The following is a 12,349-nucleotide window of genomic DNA, read 5'->3' as shown; positions in this document are numbered from 1 at the left end:
TTTTTACCTGCAGAAATAATTGAAACTAACTCTAATGAGATTAAATCAATTATTAAAAATTTCAAAAATATGAAAGCATCTGGTGACGATGGAATCTTTAATATACTAATCAAACATCTCCCTGAGAGCACAATGGAATTTTTAGTGAAAATTTTCAATTGCTGCTTCATAATTGCATATTTTCCCAAATTATGGAAAAATGCAAAAATTACTCCAATTTTAAAACCGGATAAGAACCCAGCTGAAGTTTCAAGTTATCGACCAATCAGTTTGCTTTCTTCAATAAGTAAACTGTTTGAGAGAATTATTCTTAACAGAATGATGTCACACATCAACGAAAATTCAATTTTTGCAAATGAACAGTTTGGATTTCGCCATGGGCATTCCACAACTCATCAATTGCTCAGAGTTACTAATATGATACGAGCTAACAAATCTGAAGGCTATTCCACTGGAGCTGCTCTTTTAGACATAGAAAAAGCATTCGACAGTGTTTGGCATAAAGGTTTGATTGCGAAATTGCAAACTTTTAATTTTCCAATTTCCCTAATCAAAATTTTAAAAAAATTATCTTACTGATCGAACTCTGCAGGTTGTCTATCAGAATTCAAAATCTGATAGATTTCCTGTCAGAGCAGGTGTACCTCAAGGTTCAGTCTTGGGTCCAGTCCTGTACAACATATTCACTTCAGATCTTCCTGATTTGCCTCCAGGATGCACAAAGTCATTGTTCTGCGATGACACAAGCATTTCCGTAAAAGTAAAAAGTCTTCGTGCCATATGCAGTCGATTGCAGAAAAGTTTAGATATTTTTTCTTCCTACTTGCGAAAGTGGAAAATCTCTCCCAATGCTTCTAAAACTCAAATGATAATTTTTCCGCATAAGCCTAGGGCTTCTTTCCTCAAGCCAAACAATAATCACGTTGTCAAGATGAATGGGGTTATTTTAAGTTGGTCCGACAAGGTTAAGTACTTGGGACTAATTTATGATAAAAAACTTATTTTCAAAGAGCACATTGAGAGTATACAAGCCAAGTGCATCAAATATACGAGATGTTTATATCCTCTCATTAACAGGAATTCTAAACTTTGTTTAAAGAACAAACTTTTGATTTACAAACAAATTTTTAGACCAGCAATGCTTTATGCTGTACCGATCTGGTCAAGTTGCTGTTCAACAAGGAAAAAAACGCTCCAAAGGATTCAGAATAACATTCTGAAAATGATTTTGAAGCGTCCTCCTTGGTTTGGTACACTCGAATTACATAGACTTTACTTCCTCATGAGATGGAAGGCGTGATCCCAGAGATTTTTCGCCTCAGAAAATCTCCCGGTGTCGGCTAGGATTGAATCTAGACCAGTTGAGTTGGTTGTGAGTGGATCACGCCACCTCACAACCATCGACACCTATGTCGGCGGTGGGATTCGAACCCAGGCGTCGAGCGTGGTTGGCGGAGACGTTACCAACCACACTAGGCCCCCGCTCATTTTTTTAGTTTTATCAAAAAGCACTTAATCAGAGATATATTTTATAAGACGGGAATAGGTGGTCGTGACCAAGCCATGAATTTATTTTAGAAATCAAAAAAGATCAAACCCGTGTTATCAAATCAGCATTACTATTAAACGCTATCAAATAATTTAACCTATTTCAAATGGCAAAACTTCATATAGGACCGCATACGCAACGTGATAGATGCGCTAATTAAATTAAATGAAGTGTCATCACCTCTCGCGTTGCATTGAACGTTGCTCGATGCTGCAAGCCAACTGAGTAGTAAGAGAGGTGCAGATGCAAAACACCTTCTGTATTCAGTGCACACCCAGTTAATACACGGCACATCAGACATCTTGTCCTGCCACATGTGCCTCTCAAGCTGTTCGAACGGTGAAGATGGCGATGGAGACGATAAACTGATGGTGATGCGCCACTGTTTAAAAAAATCATCTGTGTGGGTAATTTTTATCAATACGTATATGCCCAGGAACCTCGTTTGCAGCATTCGTACTCATATTTTTTCCTTTATTTGAAGTGTAATGGAGCATTGAATCGTTTGAAGTTTTAAATGTGTGTTAACATTGAATGCAGGTAGAACTTTCTTTAGTATAACGACGGGATATTTATGTTCAGAAAGACACTCCTAATGTACCATTTTGTTGAAAAAGACACTCCAAATCTAATTGTGTGCAATATACGAATTTGCCAATTCAAGTTCTAAGTCTGTTTAGACCGTTCTGTAGATTAGAACTCAAATTCTGCAGATTCGATAAGAGAGTGTACTATTTCTCTACTTTATTTTATTTTTGTTGATCATCTACAGATTCAAATTTCATACAACCTCATAACTTTATTTCATACAGCCCTATGCGGTCTTGTCGAAACACGCCAGGCTCCACAAATATTACAAGACATCGTAGTTCTATTGAGTTATAAAACATCATGATGTGAGCATCAATAGATTTGAATCATCTATTTCTTGGATCGTGCATCACATAGTGATATCTATCGAGTTGATTGACTCATAATGGAGAGCCTGCAAAAATGATCAGTTTTTGACTTAAAAAAATAACCTCATATGACTCATCAAATACAAGTGCAATTGGATCGAGCTGTACTGTGCATAAGAAACAAGTATAGTTCTTAAACTGTAATCAAAGTTTAGATGTCCGGTGATGTCAGACACCCGCGGGGTATGGGACACTACAGATGCGTTTTTGAATAATGACATAAACCTAGCATCACTAAAAAAAAAACAAATAATTTATTAAGAATCGGAATCAATCAGATTATTTCCGATTTAAGAAAGGCTGAAAATCACTGCTTATGAATGTCATCAAAGTGAACATTCTTAGCTCAGCACTGATTCAGATATTCCTCCACTGTAGCATAATCATCGAACCGGATCTTCTTGATGGTAGTTTTTTTTGCTGCAATTCAGAGTTGTCCCACTGTCTTTATTAGCATCAATCCTAACGATAACAATGATTGGCATAACTGCTGCCCACTCGCCCATGCTCGTACCGTAATTCGATTGGGTTGGGTTGAATACATGAGGTAATCGAACCACCGCACATCGGTTTCGTTATTTTGCGGCGGTTATCACAGTGCAGGCAATGGCGATGGTGTCATTGGCAGCCGGTTTCCGCTTTACGAGCTGTATGATGCCAGTAACCGCAGTAAATCAATTGTAGGCTCTGGTCAGTTCGGGAGGCACTTATAGAACTGTGTGGTTTTATGCTGCAGCGTTATGACCACAAGCGAAAGGAATCCGTTGTGGGAAGCTTATGTTAACCAGTGTGTTTCCCAATATTGTTAAAAATGCTCTTGAATGTACATTTAATAGTGCCAAGCGGTAGAATCACGGAAGGTCGATGTAGACTTCTGTTATCTCATATTTTCGTAAACTTATTTATGACAGTCATTAGTGTCGAGTGAAGGTCCGTCTTCTGAAAATTAGACTGATTAATGGCTACTGTAACAGCCGTTGTTGATTCATTTTGCATCTCCATTTCAATTGTTCACTCCTTCTTTATACTCACTCGCGAACAGCACTGGTATCATCACCACAGCCATCAATGCACAGTAGTCGATTATTAACACAAATTGAGTTTACATTTTTTGCTTTCGTTGAGCAATATAACTCGGAGACGGCGAGTAAATGCACCCATAGTAATTATATTAACCACGTTTCACCATATGATTCAACACCACCATGTGTTAGACTAGTATAAACCTCAATTTTTTTTCAAATGATTTCGCTCGGCTGAAATGAAATTAACTGCACAACTGAGTCGCCAAAACGTGTTGATTCGCTAAAAATCGCAATAATAACGTACTGTACAGTACGATAGAGAACATAGAGCAGATCAAAGTCAGTTGGCCGAACTAATTATATTGTGATTTAGGATCAAAACAATACTAGTCTTCCATTGTTTTAATATGAAAATGCGTTCTTGTAAAATACAAAGCAAATGGTACTTATCATGGCGAAAGCGAAATAAGTTTACCTCTATTACGGGTTTCAGTCAAGAGGAAAACGGTGATAGAAAAAAACTATTTTCACTAATAATGCCCACTCGAAATGTTCAGGAGAGTTTTAGGCAACTAAAATCTAAATTATCTATCTAAAAAATTCCAGTTTGAAGAAATCTAAGAGGACTGTTTTTTCATATCACTTGTTTACAGTATGGGATCTTAAGTTTATATTTTTTAATATTTCAAAAAACAAAAAATCGGACAATCTACCAAAAGCCATCCTTTAACAACTTTTCTCTGACTCTTGTAATTATTTAGATATAGGGATTTACAAATAAAGGTTCAGAAACCTCAGACCTTTTCAAAGGTTAGTTTGGATAGATTTTCGATATTCAAAGTTTACCAGAGTAGTAAGATTTACAAAGTTTAATGTATTCTGAGAGGGTGCTGCTGCTGTTGGCTCAAAATCCGCCAATAATGTAATTAGAACATTTCCAATTCAAAAATCCTCTTATCCCGACTTGATTAGAAAGCAAGGGCAAATTCAACCCCTTATTGGTTTAAGTGGTATCTTGAAATTTTCAAAAGTAGTCTGTTGACATAAGACTGGCGTGATTATTTTGTTCATATATCAATAGTTTTATAAAGGTAATTGTAGTCCACCCTGTCTGTCCTTTATTGCATTTTTTGATTAAAATTTAAACAGCTAAATTAAAAACCAACGTAACTTAATTTGTGATTTTTTGCAGAATTGTGTAAGTGAAAATGCTCCGTTTGGAATCGAGGGTGAGACAAGTGCACACTGGTCCAAGAATGCAATCTGGTGGAACAAAATTAATAACTCTGGACCGTGTAGATTTCTCGAAATATTGTTTTCGGCAATGCTCATGAGAATAATCAAGGAATATTTTTGTATGAACATATTTTTACTAAACGTGTACTAAACACGTACTTTTTTTTCTTCAATTTTCGATTCGGTTTCTTTTACAAAGTTGTTTATTGACCAATAATATGAAACTCTTCCGAATTCACAACTATTCAACAAACCACAGTGTATGAGATATTGATTTTTTTGGACTAAATGGACGAAAAACTTTAATTTTCATTCTATTTTTTTTTTTTTTGCTTAGTGTTCTAACAAACTCTATGAGTTTCTAATTATAAATATTTTGAACTGCCTGTAGTTTTTGAGAAATTAAAAAAAAACTAAAGTTTTGAAGATTTTTTTTAAATGTCATAACTAAATTAGCACACAAAAGCGCACCCAAAAACTATCAGGGCTGAAGGAATATTAGTGCACTATACCAGGTGTTGTCGGTGAGAGTTTCATGCCAATTTCAAATAAATATCCAACAGAAATCTAAAGCTAGAAAAAATTATCAGAGTATCAATGTTGAACTAGTATAATATATTATAATATTGTATTTCTCGTGTACAAAATAATAAATTCGTGTTAACACGCTCTAATCACTCTACCCTAAGTCAACTCAACTGCCACTACCGTAAAACGGGGTGAATAGAAACAGTCTCCGTGTAAAACAAATATTGTAAGGTGTAGAACGAATATGAAAGCTTCAAAGCAAGGGTCTAAATATCTAAATGTAAATATCATTTGGATAAATAAAAAATTCATTATTTGATTGGAAAAAATAATGCATGTTTCTATTCGCCCGCAATGGGGTGAATACAAACAGTCATCAGTCGACTGCGCTTTTTTGTTCTGATGAAAGATTCGAAATTTATTTTGAAGCAAAAAGAACAATGCATCATTTTTATTTATATAAAACGCATAAAAACGTGGAACAGTATTAAAATAGCGGAAATGTTCGGTTTGTTATTTCATGTGTGTCATCTGAATGTATGGGTATGTCCCAACAGAGTTAGAACCAGAAGGACAGGGTTAGGTCAAGTATTTCTACCGATTCAGGGGCTTCTTGTACTCCGTCTAGATTTTGCGTCCAGTAGCGCATTGTGCTGGTAGAACTGAAATTTCGGCCCGTCTCTTTTTAGATTGTTGATGTCTTTGTCAATTTTTGTCAAGCATCACACAATAAATAATAAAATTTTTCAAATCAAGTTAAATGTTCTTAGCTAACAGCTTGATTGTCTGCGAGACAACTGTCTGATGGTAATCGAGGAATTTGATTACATATTCCGTGACCGCTTGACGAAGGGACAGTTTTTTTATATGTAACATTCATGCAGTTCGCATCAGGCGGAGTGGATCCGGTTTTCTGTACGTTTTTGAACCTTTTTGTTTGTAAGTTCCAACCGAGAAACATGCTTCAGGCACCATTTTACATAAAAACATGAATAAATTTCTCAAAACTACTTGTTCTTGTATAACAATATTTGCTATGGCGTTGTTTCTATTCTACATAAAAACATGAATAAATTTCTCAAAACTACTTGTTATTGTATAAAAATATTTGCTATGGCGCTGTTTCTATTCGCTCCGTAAATTAGCGAAGCGGAAGTTTGGCATGAAACATAAGTAAAAGGTTGATAAATACCTACGCAATCCTCAAATCCACTGCAAAAACTTGAAATACTTCATTACCGACCCAGTACAACACAAGAAGAAGCTCAGAGTGCAACAAAATGGCTTCCATAGGCGAAATTTTTTGGCCCTCGGAAACTCTCTGTACTTGAGCCTACATTTTGTATTTTACCAACTCACAGAAGTGTTTCTTACCGATGTTTTGTTTTTATTCGCTCCACTGTTTTTATTCGCCCCGTTTTACGGTATTCGGTAATATGTTTTATCTTGCGCATTTATGGTAATGGTCACTGGGGAGGGAAGTAGGTGTTTGTATGGGACCTTGAGTGCACAGTCAACATCCAAACCCACGAGACGCCACTGGTTGAGACAAAATTTCTCACATACCTGAGATCAAATATCTTGGCGTGCAAAAACTTGCTCAGCAGTTTCAGAATGTCCAATTTAATTCGAACGTATGGAGTCTTACTGAAAATGAAAGATCACAAAAGTATGATCAGATCATCACTCAAGAATTCCTTCCTGAAGAGGTATTGGAAACAAACTTGGATGAGGTACAATTTAATGTTATCAAGAACTTCAAAAACATGAAACCACAATGATAAAATTTTCTATATCCTCATCAAAAGACTTCTTGAAAACTCTCTAAATTTCATAGTTATTTTTTTTAATAGATTTGATATTGGCAACTTTTTTGAAAGAATAATCAGTTAGCTCATGTATTATCATATTATTAGCAAAAAAATTCTTGACAGAATGATAATACAGTTTGGTTTTCGTCAAGAGCATTCGAGTACTTGTTACTTACTTAAAGTAATTGATATGATTCGAACTAATAAATCTGAAGCCTATTCCACTTTTCTTTCAGATATAGAAAAGCCATTCGACAGTGTTTGGTATAAAGGTTTAGTAGCTCAAACATCAAATATCAGTTTTCCTCTATGTATCACACAAATGGTTCAAAGTTACTCCATAGACCGCATTCTTCAGGTTAACTATTTGAATTGTAAATTTGATAGATTGCCTGTTAGAGCAGGCGGACCTCAAGTGAGTATCTTGGGACCAACCTTATATAATATTTCAACTTCTGATCTTCCTGATTTAACACCAAGATGTGAGAAATCTCTGTTCTGTGACGATACAAGCTTTTCCATGAAGGTAAAAAGCCTTCGTGGCATCTATATCCAATGGAATTCTTAGCGCTTATTTGTAATGAGAATCTTACTTTTAAGCAGCACATTGAGAATATCCAACCAACTCTCAACAAAAATCGTTGCAATCCTCAATTACAATGATCAGCTCACTTTATAGTCAGTAAGATAGTTTTGAGTTTAAGTTTTATGTTGTTCCATTGTTTTACTTGGTTGAAAATTTTCCCACAATTACAATTACTGTGGAAGCAATTAAAATATAAATATTTTTTTTAGGCAGTAAATGTAGGGATGAATGTGGAAAAATTAATTAATTGAAAATTACGATATTAGAAACTTCGTAAAATATAGTTCAGCAGGTGAATTCATTATTCAACCTTCATCCAAACATTTAACATTTAAAAATAGCTTGACCTGCATTATAGTCATCAAAATGTGAGTTTTGAGAGTATTGAAGAGAAAGTAACCTAAATCAATCATCATCACTCTCATAAAAAACAGGATGAGAGAAACAGTGGTTTGACGCGCTCACACCATTGCCTATCAAAACCCGTTGCATTGTAGTAGAGATATGAATGCGGGAGAATACCAAATAGAGAAAATGAAAGAGAACAGCGTAGAATATAGAGTGTTTTCTTCCAATCTTTAGTGGCAGTATCACTTACCGTGCAACGCGGGTGCCATTTAAATAAACCGTCGCGTAGTGCAGTCAATAGTCAATTCGAGAGCAACATTCGAATTGTTGTTTATCGTATGACATAAACAGTAGAGTGCCGATGAAAAGTTTTCAAATTTCGTTTAGCAGTAGGCTATCGAAAGTTTTGTCTTCTAGAAAAATGTCCCCATGAAAATTTCAGCTCAATCGTGCAGCAAACTCCTTACCAGGCATTGTTACAAAATGCCATTCTCGCATACAGACAGTCATTCGAAGCAGTCTTCTGTTGCGTAGTCTGATCTAGTATATTTTCTTGATCCTTCGCCGGAATAAACTGTTGATACTAGATACCTTGTTTCCGGCGAAAGAAACAACGACGGCTGCATGGTAGCGAAATAAGTAGGCGACAAAAAAGAGCCTCCGATGAAGTTCACTTGCTTGGTAACTATAGGTGACAGAAACAATACCAAGAATTGCTAAGTTCGAGAATGATAGAGAGCACAATCGAAAAAGAGCCTTTTTCCTCTCCGGGGTTTGAGAAAGTTAGGTTTAAGTAGAATTTGTTATATAAAATCAACCTAGCAACAGACTTGACCCGGACGGGTGTAATTTTCTCCACACCAACGGGACTTATGTATTACTAGTCTTTGGCAAAAGGCATGAAGAGTAACAAAGCCTGTTTCACTTTTTGACCGATAAAAACAAGCATGGAATCGTCGTAATCTGGTAATGTTTCTTCAAGATGAAACGGTGCCACAAATGGCCGATTTCGAGTCACCACTGTTAGCTTTGCCACAGAATACATTGAAGAGCGTTTCAACAGGTAACGCATTAACTATTACCAAGTCTTATGCCTTTGAAAATTCGAAATGGTGGCTTGAAATCGGCTATTTGTGGCTTTTACTCCGTTTGACCCTAAGTTATCGTTTTTATAGGAGTCAAAAAGCTTACGAGCTGGAAAATTTACCCAGAAAGTTGTTGAGACAACACTAGATCTCGCAGTTTCAGGCATTTCTAAGACATTTGGTTTAAGAATAAAAAATAGATTTCGACAATTTCACATTGACAATTTCTGTGCATTTTTTCATCGGCCAAAAAAGTGAAACTTAATGAGGACAATTTTTTTTGAGAAGACAAAGCTTTTGAATCCTACTGCTAACCGAAATTCGAAGGTAAAATCTTTGCCATACATTCCATTGTCACATCAATAAACAGTAATGCAGAACACTAATATAAAAAAAAGAAGATTGAAGGCTTTGGGGAAAGGGGATTTGAACCCCAAAACACCCGCCTTGGCTACGTCACTGATTGTGGCAGAAAACACAATAGAAACCATTGCAAATATCCTCCCCTTTATAAAAAAACTAATTTTGAAACGATATGTATTCGAAAGTTTTTTTTTCTGTTCGTCCTACAGAATTTTGAACATTTATGAACCAACCTGATACGAAGCTTTAACAGAAGAACGAAATGTTGAGGAAATGTTAAATTAAATTGTTATATTTCGTTAATTTAAAAGAAAGTTCTTGAGCTATTGTTACTTTTGTATATTGTAAAAGTTTCACCAAACGTACAACGTATTCATTTCGAGAATCAATTAGCAGCTTATTGTTGCTGCCCCAGAAAATTAACTTTAAAAATGCCCACTGTTTATGTTTGTTGGAAGAAAAAATACAGCAACACACTTCTAGATACCACCAGCAGGCGGAAAATGATACAACACGGCGTTGCCAGCGCCTTCGCCGGAAGAACGCAACACAAGACCGTGTGGAAGGCACGATGCGTTCACACGGAAGGCAGTCAAGTACGCAGCCGAAAGCGGCGAACGACTACCTTCTTCACTAGAAGGCACAGCTAGAAGGTTCTGGCTGAAAGGCGTCCCAACGAAAGGCGCGAATACGCCTTCTAATTTGCATGGAGAAGGCATCATTACGCCGCGTGTGTATTCGGGCCTTTAATCATTCATTTGTAACGTTTAGTGCGTTGCATACATCATCGGTGTAGTTTAATGCAATGGTGTTCTTTGGTGTAACAATATATTTGTTACAAATGTGAAACGCAACGTTCCGGTTCTAACCATTAGTCGAGTGAATAAACTTTTTCGTTGCATCACCATCTTGGAGTCTTGTTTGACACAAAATAAATTAATTGAAAGAGAGGAGAACACGTCAGAGTACGTTTTATTTATGGTAGTGAATCATCGCAAGACAGCTCGAATATTGTATTAACGCACGTAGGTGACTGAAAAATGGTACAAATTGATTGCTTTATTTTCCTCACTTCAATATGATCAATGCGGTTGCTGCGAGCGACTGCTGGAGATAGGTTTATGTTTTTTCAGAGCTATTGAACCGTGTTACTCACTGTTGTCATGTCAAAATAATAGAAAGAAAAAAGTTGAACTGGTTTGGCCATGTGATGTTGTTATGTGGATAAATAAATTAATCATGAGTTTTGTACATCTAGTTTGGTGCGGAGAAACAAATAGTTTGGTCACTTTGAGGACGTTCAAAAATTGGCCATGAATTCGATTTCGATTAAAATAACTAAACTATATAATGTTTCGTGAGAGTAATTAAGCGAGTCACTTGAATTTTTGATGAAGAAGCAACAAGCGAATGCTACCTTGGTTCACACTCTAAAAATCGAATACATTGTTGGTTGGCAAAGCCCTCGCATTGGTACGAATCGCAATCAGCCAGATTGCAGCAGGTGTCGTGTTACAATCCATCACTCTATCGAGGTAACAGTGACAAAGAAAACCACTTTTCCACCGCAATTGCAGACACTCTGTTCCACATCTCGGTTTGTACACAGGGTTCACGCTTTTCACACATATATCTCGACCCATTGCAATCTACATAAAGTGTGAATAACACCGGCGCACAGATGTGACGACGTCTTGTATTAATTTTCCAGTTTTCCATACCTAACAACAGGCACGTAAAGAGCCCAGACATTGTAAGTACCCACCGAATAATAAAATGGGTGGTACAAGCCGTGATACAATTCGTTGCAGAAGGAAAACATTATGCATCATCATAATGTATGCAGACTTGACATATATACATAGGTACAGATGAATTGTTGTGTGTCGGTTGAACCGTATTGTAAACAAACAAAGAAGACGGATGACAATACATAAATATAACCTGTACCACTCAAGAGATTACGTTCAGAGCATAACGAGTCAATGCTTTATCTCGTCAGCTGCTGATAACCGAAAAGGTGTTGTTTTTGTGGCATGATGACGACTTTATGCAATTTGTCGACTAGATGAGAGTAGCTTCAATAATGGTTTGTTTCCGTTCAGCGCTGGCGATTGTGCACCTGGATTGAATTGGAAGCAGTGATATAAGATTAAGAAGTAGATTGTCCCGTTAGTGGATATCTGCAATACCAGAATTTGCAGATTTATGAAAAAATATCGGTACAAATTTATGTCGTGAGGAAAAGTTGTCGTTCAGGTAATTTACAACCGCTCGAAAATTTTTGAGTGCATATCTCGGGTGTTCCGGCGGATGGAAGACAATTGAAATAAGATAATTTTTTTTTTTCGCAAAGCAATCCAATTTTGTTAGGGTTGGATTTCCATTCATTAATATGTTAATCACACATAATAATATATTTATTAAACCAAGAGACAATTTTCACAATATCTTTAAGATTGGTAACAGTTTTTCGGTGTAACTGATAGTTTTTAGGTTGAATTTTTATTTATAGTTTAGGACGAATAAATGCACGCTTCATAAAAATAATTTCATATTTTCATAAAATAATGAATAAAATATATATTAGAAAATGCTGCATTTCATTGAAATTGTGTCTTGGGAAAAGTAAAATAGTAGAATTACAGTTCTGCAAAAAAAGCTAGGCATTTTAGACCAAAAAGTACAGCAATTTTTAACAAAAAAGTACTCAAGAAATATCTAAACTATGGAAAAATGTAATAAATGGCAAACTGTAAAACTCAAAGAATTCGGAAACTGGATAGTTTTACTTATTTTTAATATATTTTGAAGATGCCAATTCTCAGATTCTGTTATAGGTAATTACATCAAATGTTT

The 12,349-nt window shown here is 35.9% G+C and overlaps 1 protein-coding gene across 1 annotated transcript in view; it reads left to right on the top strand.

Annotated features, from left to right (window-relative positions):
* LOC129725257 (phosphatase and actin regulator 4) overlaps positions 1-12,349 on the top strand; it is a 190,817-nt gene that overhangs the window by 63,623 nt on the left and 114,845 nt on the right. The window lies entirely within an intron of this gene.

This window comes from Wyeomyia smithii, chromosome 2, assembly GCF_029784165.1.
Source record: "Wyeomyia smithii strain HCP4-BCI-WySm-NY-G18 chromosome 2, ASM2978416v1, whole genome shotgun sequence".
Classification (NCBI taxonomy): domain Eukaryota; kingdom Metazoa; phylum Arthropoda; class Insecta; order Diptera; family Culicidae; genus Wyeomyia; species Wyeomyia smithii.
This window is presented reverse-complemented; position numbering and strand designations above follow the sequence as displayed.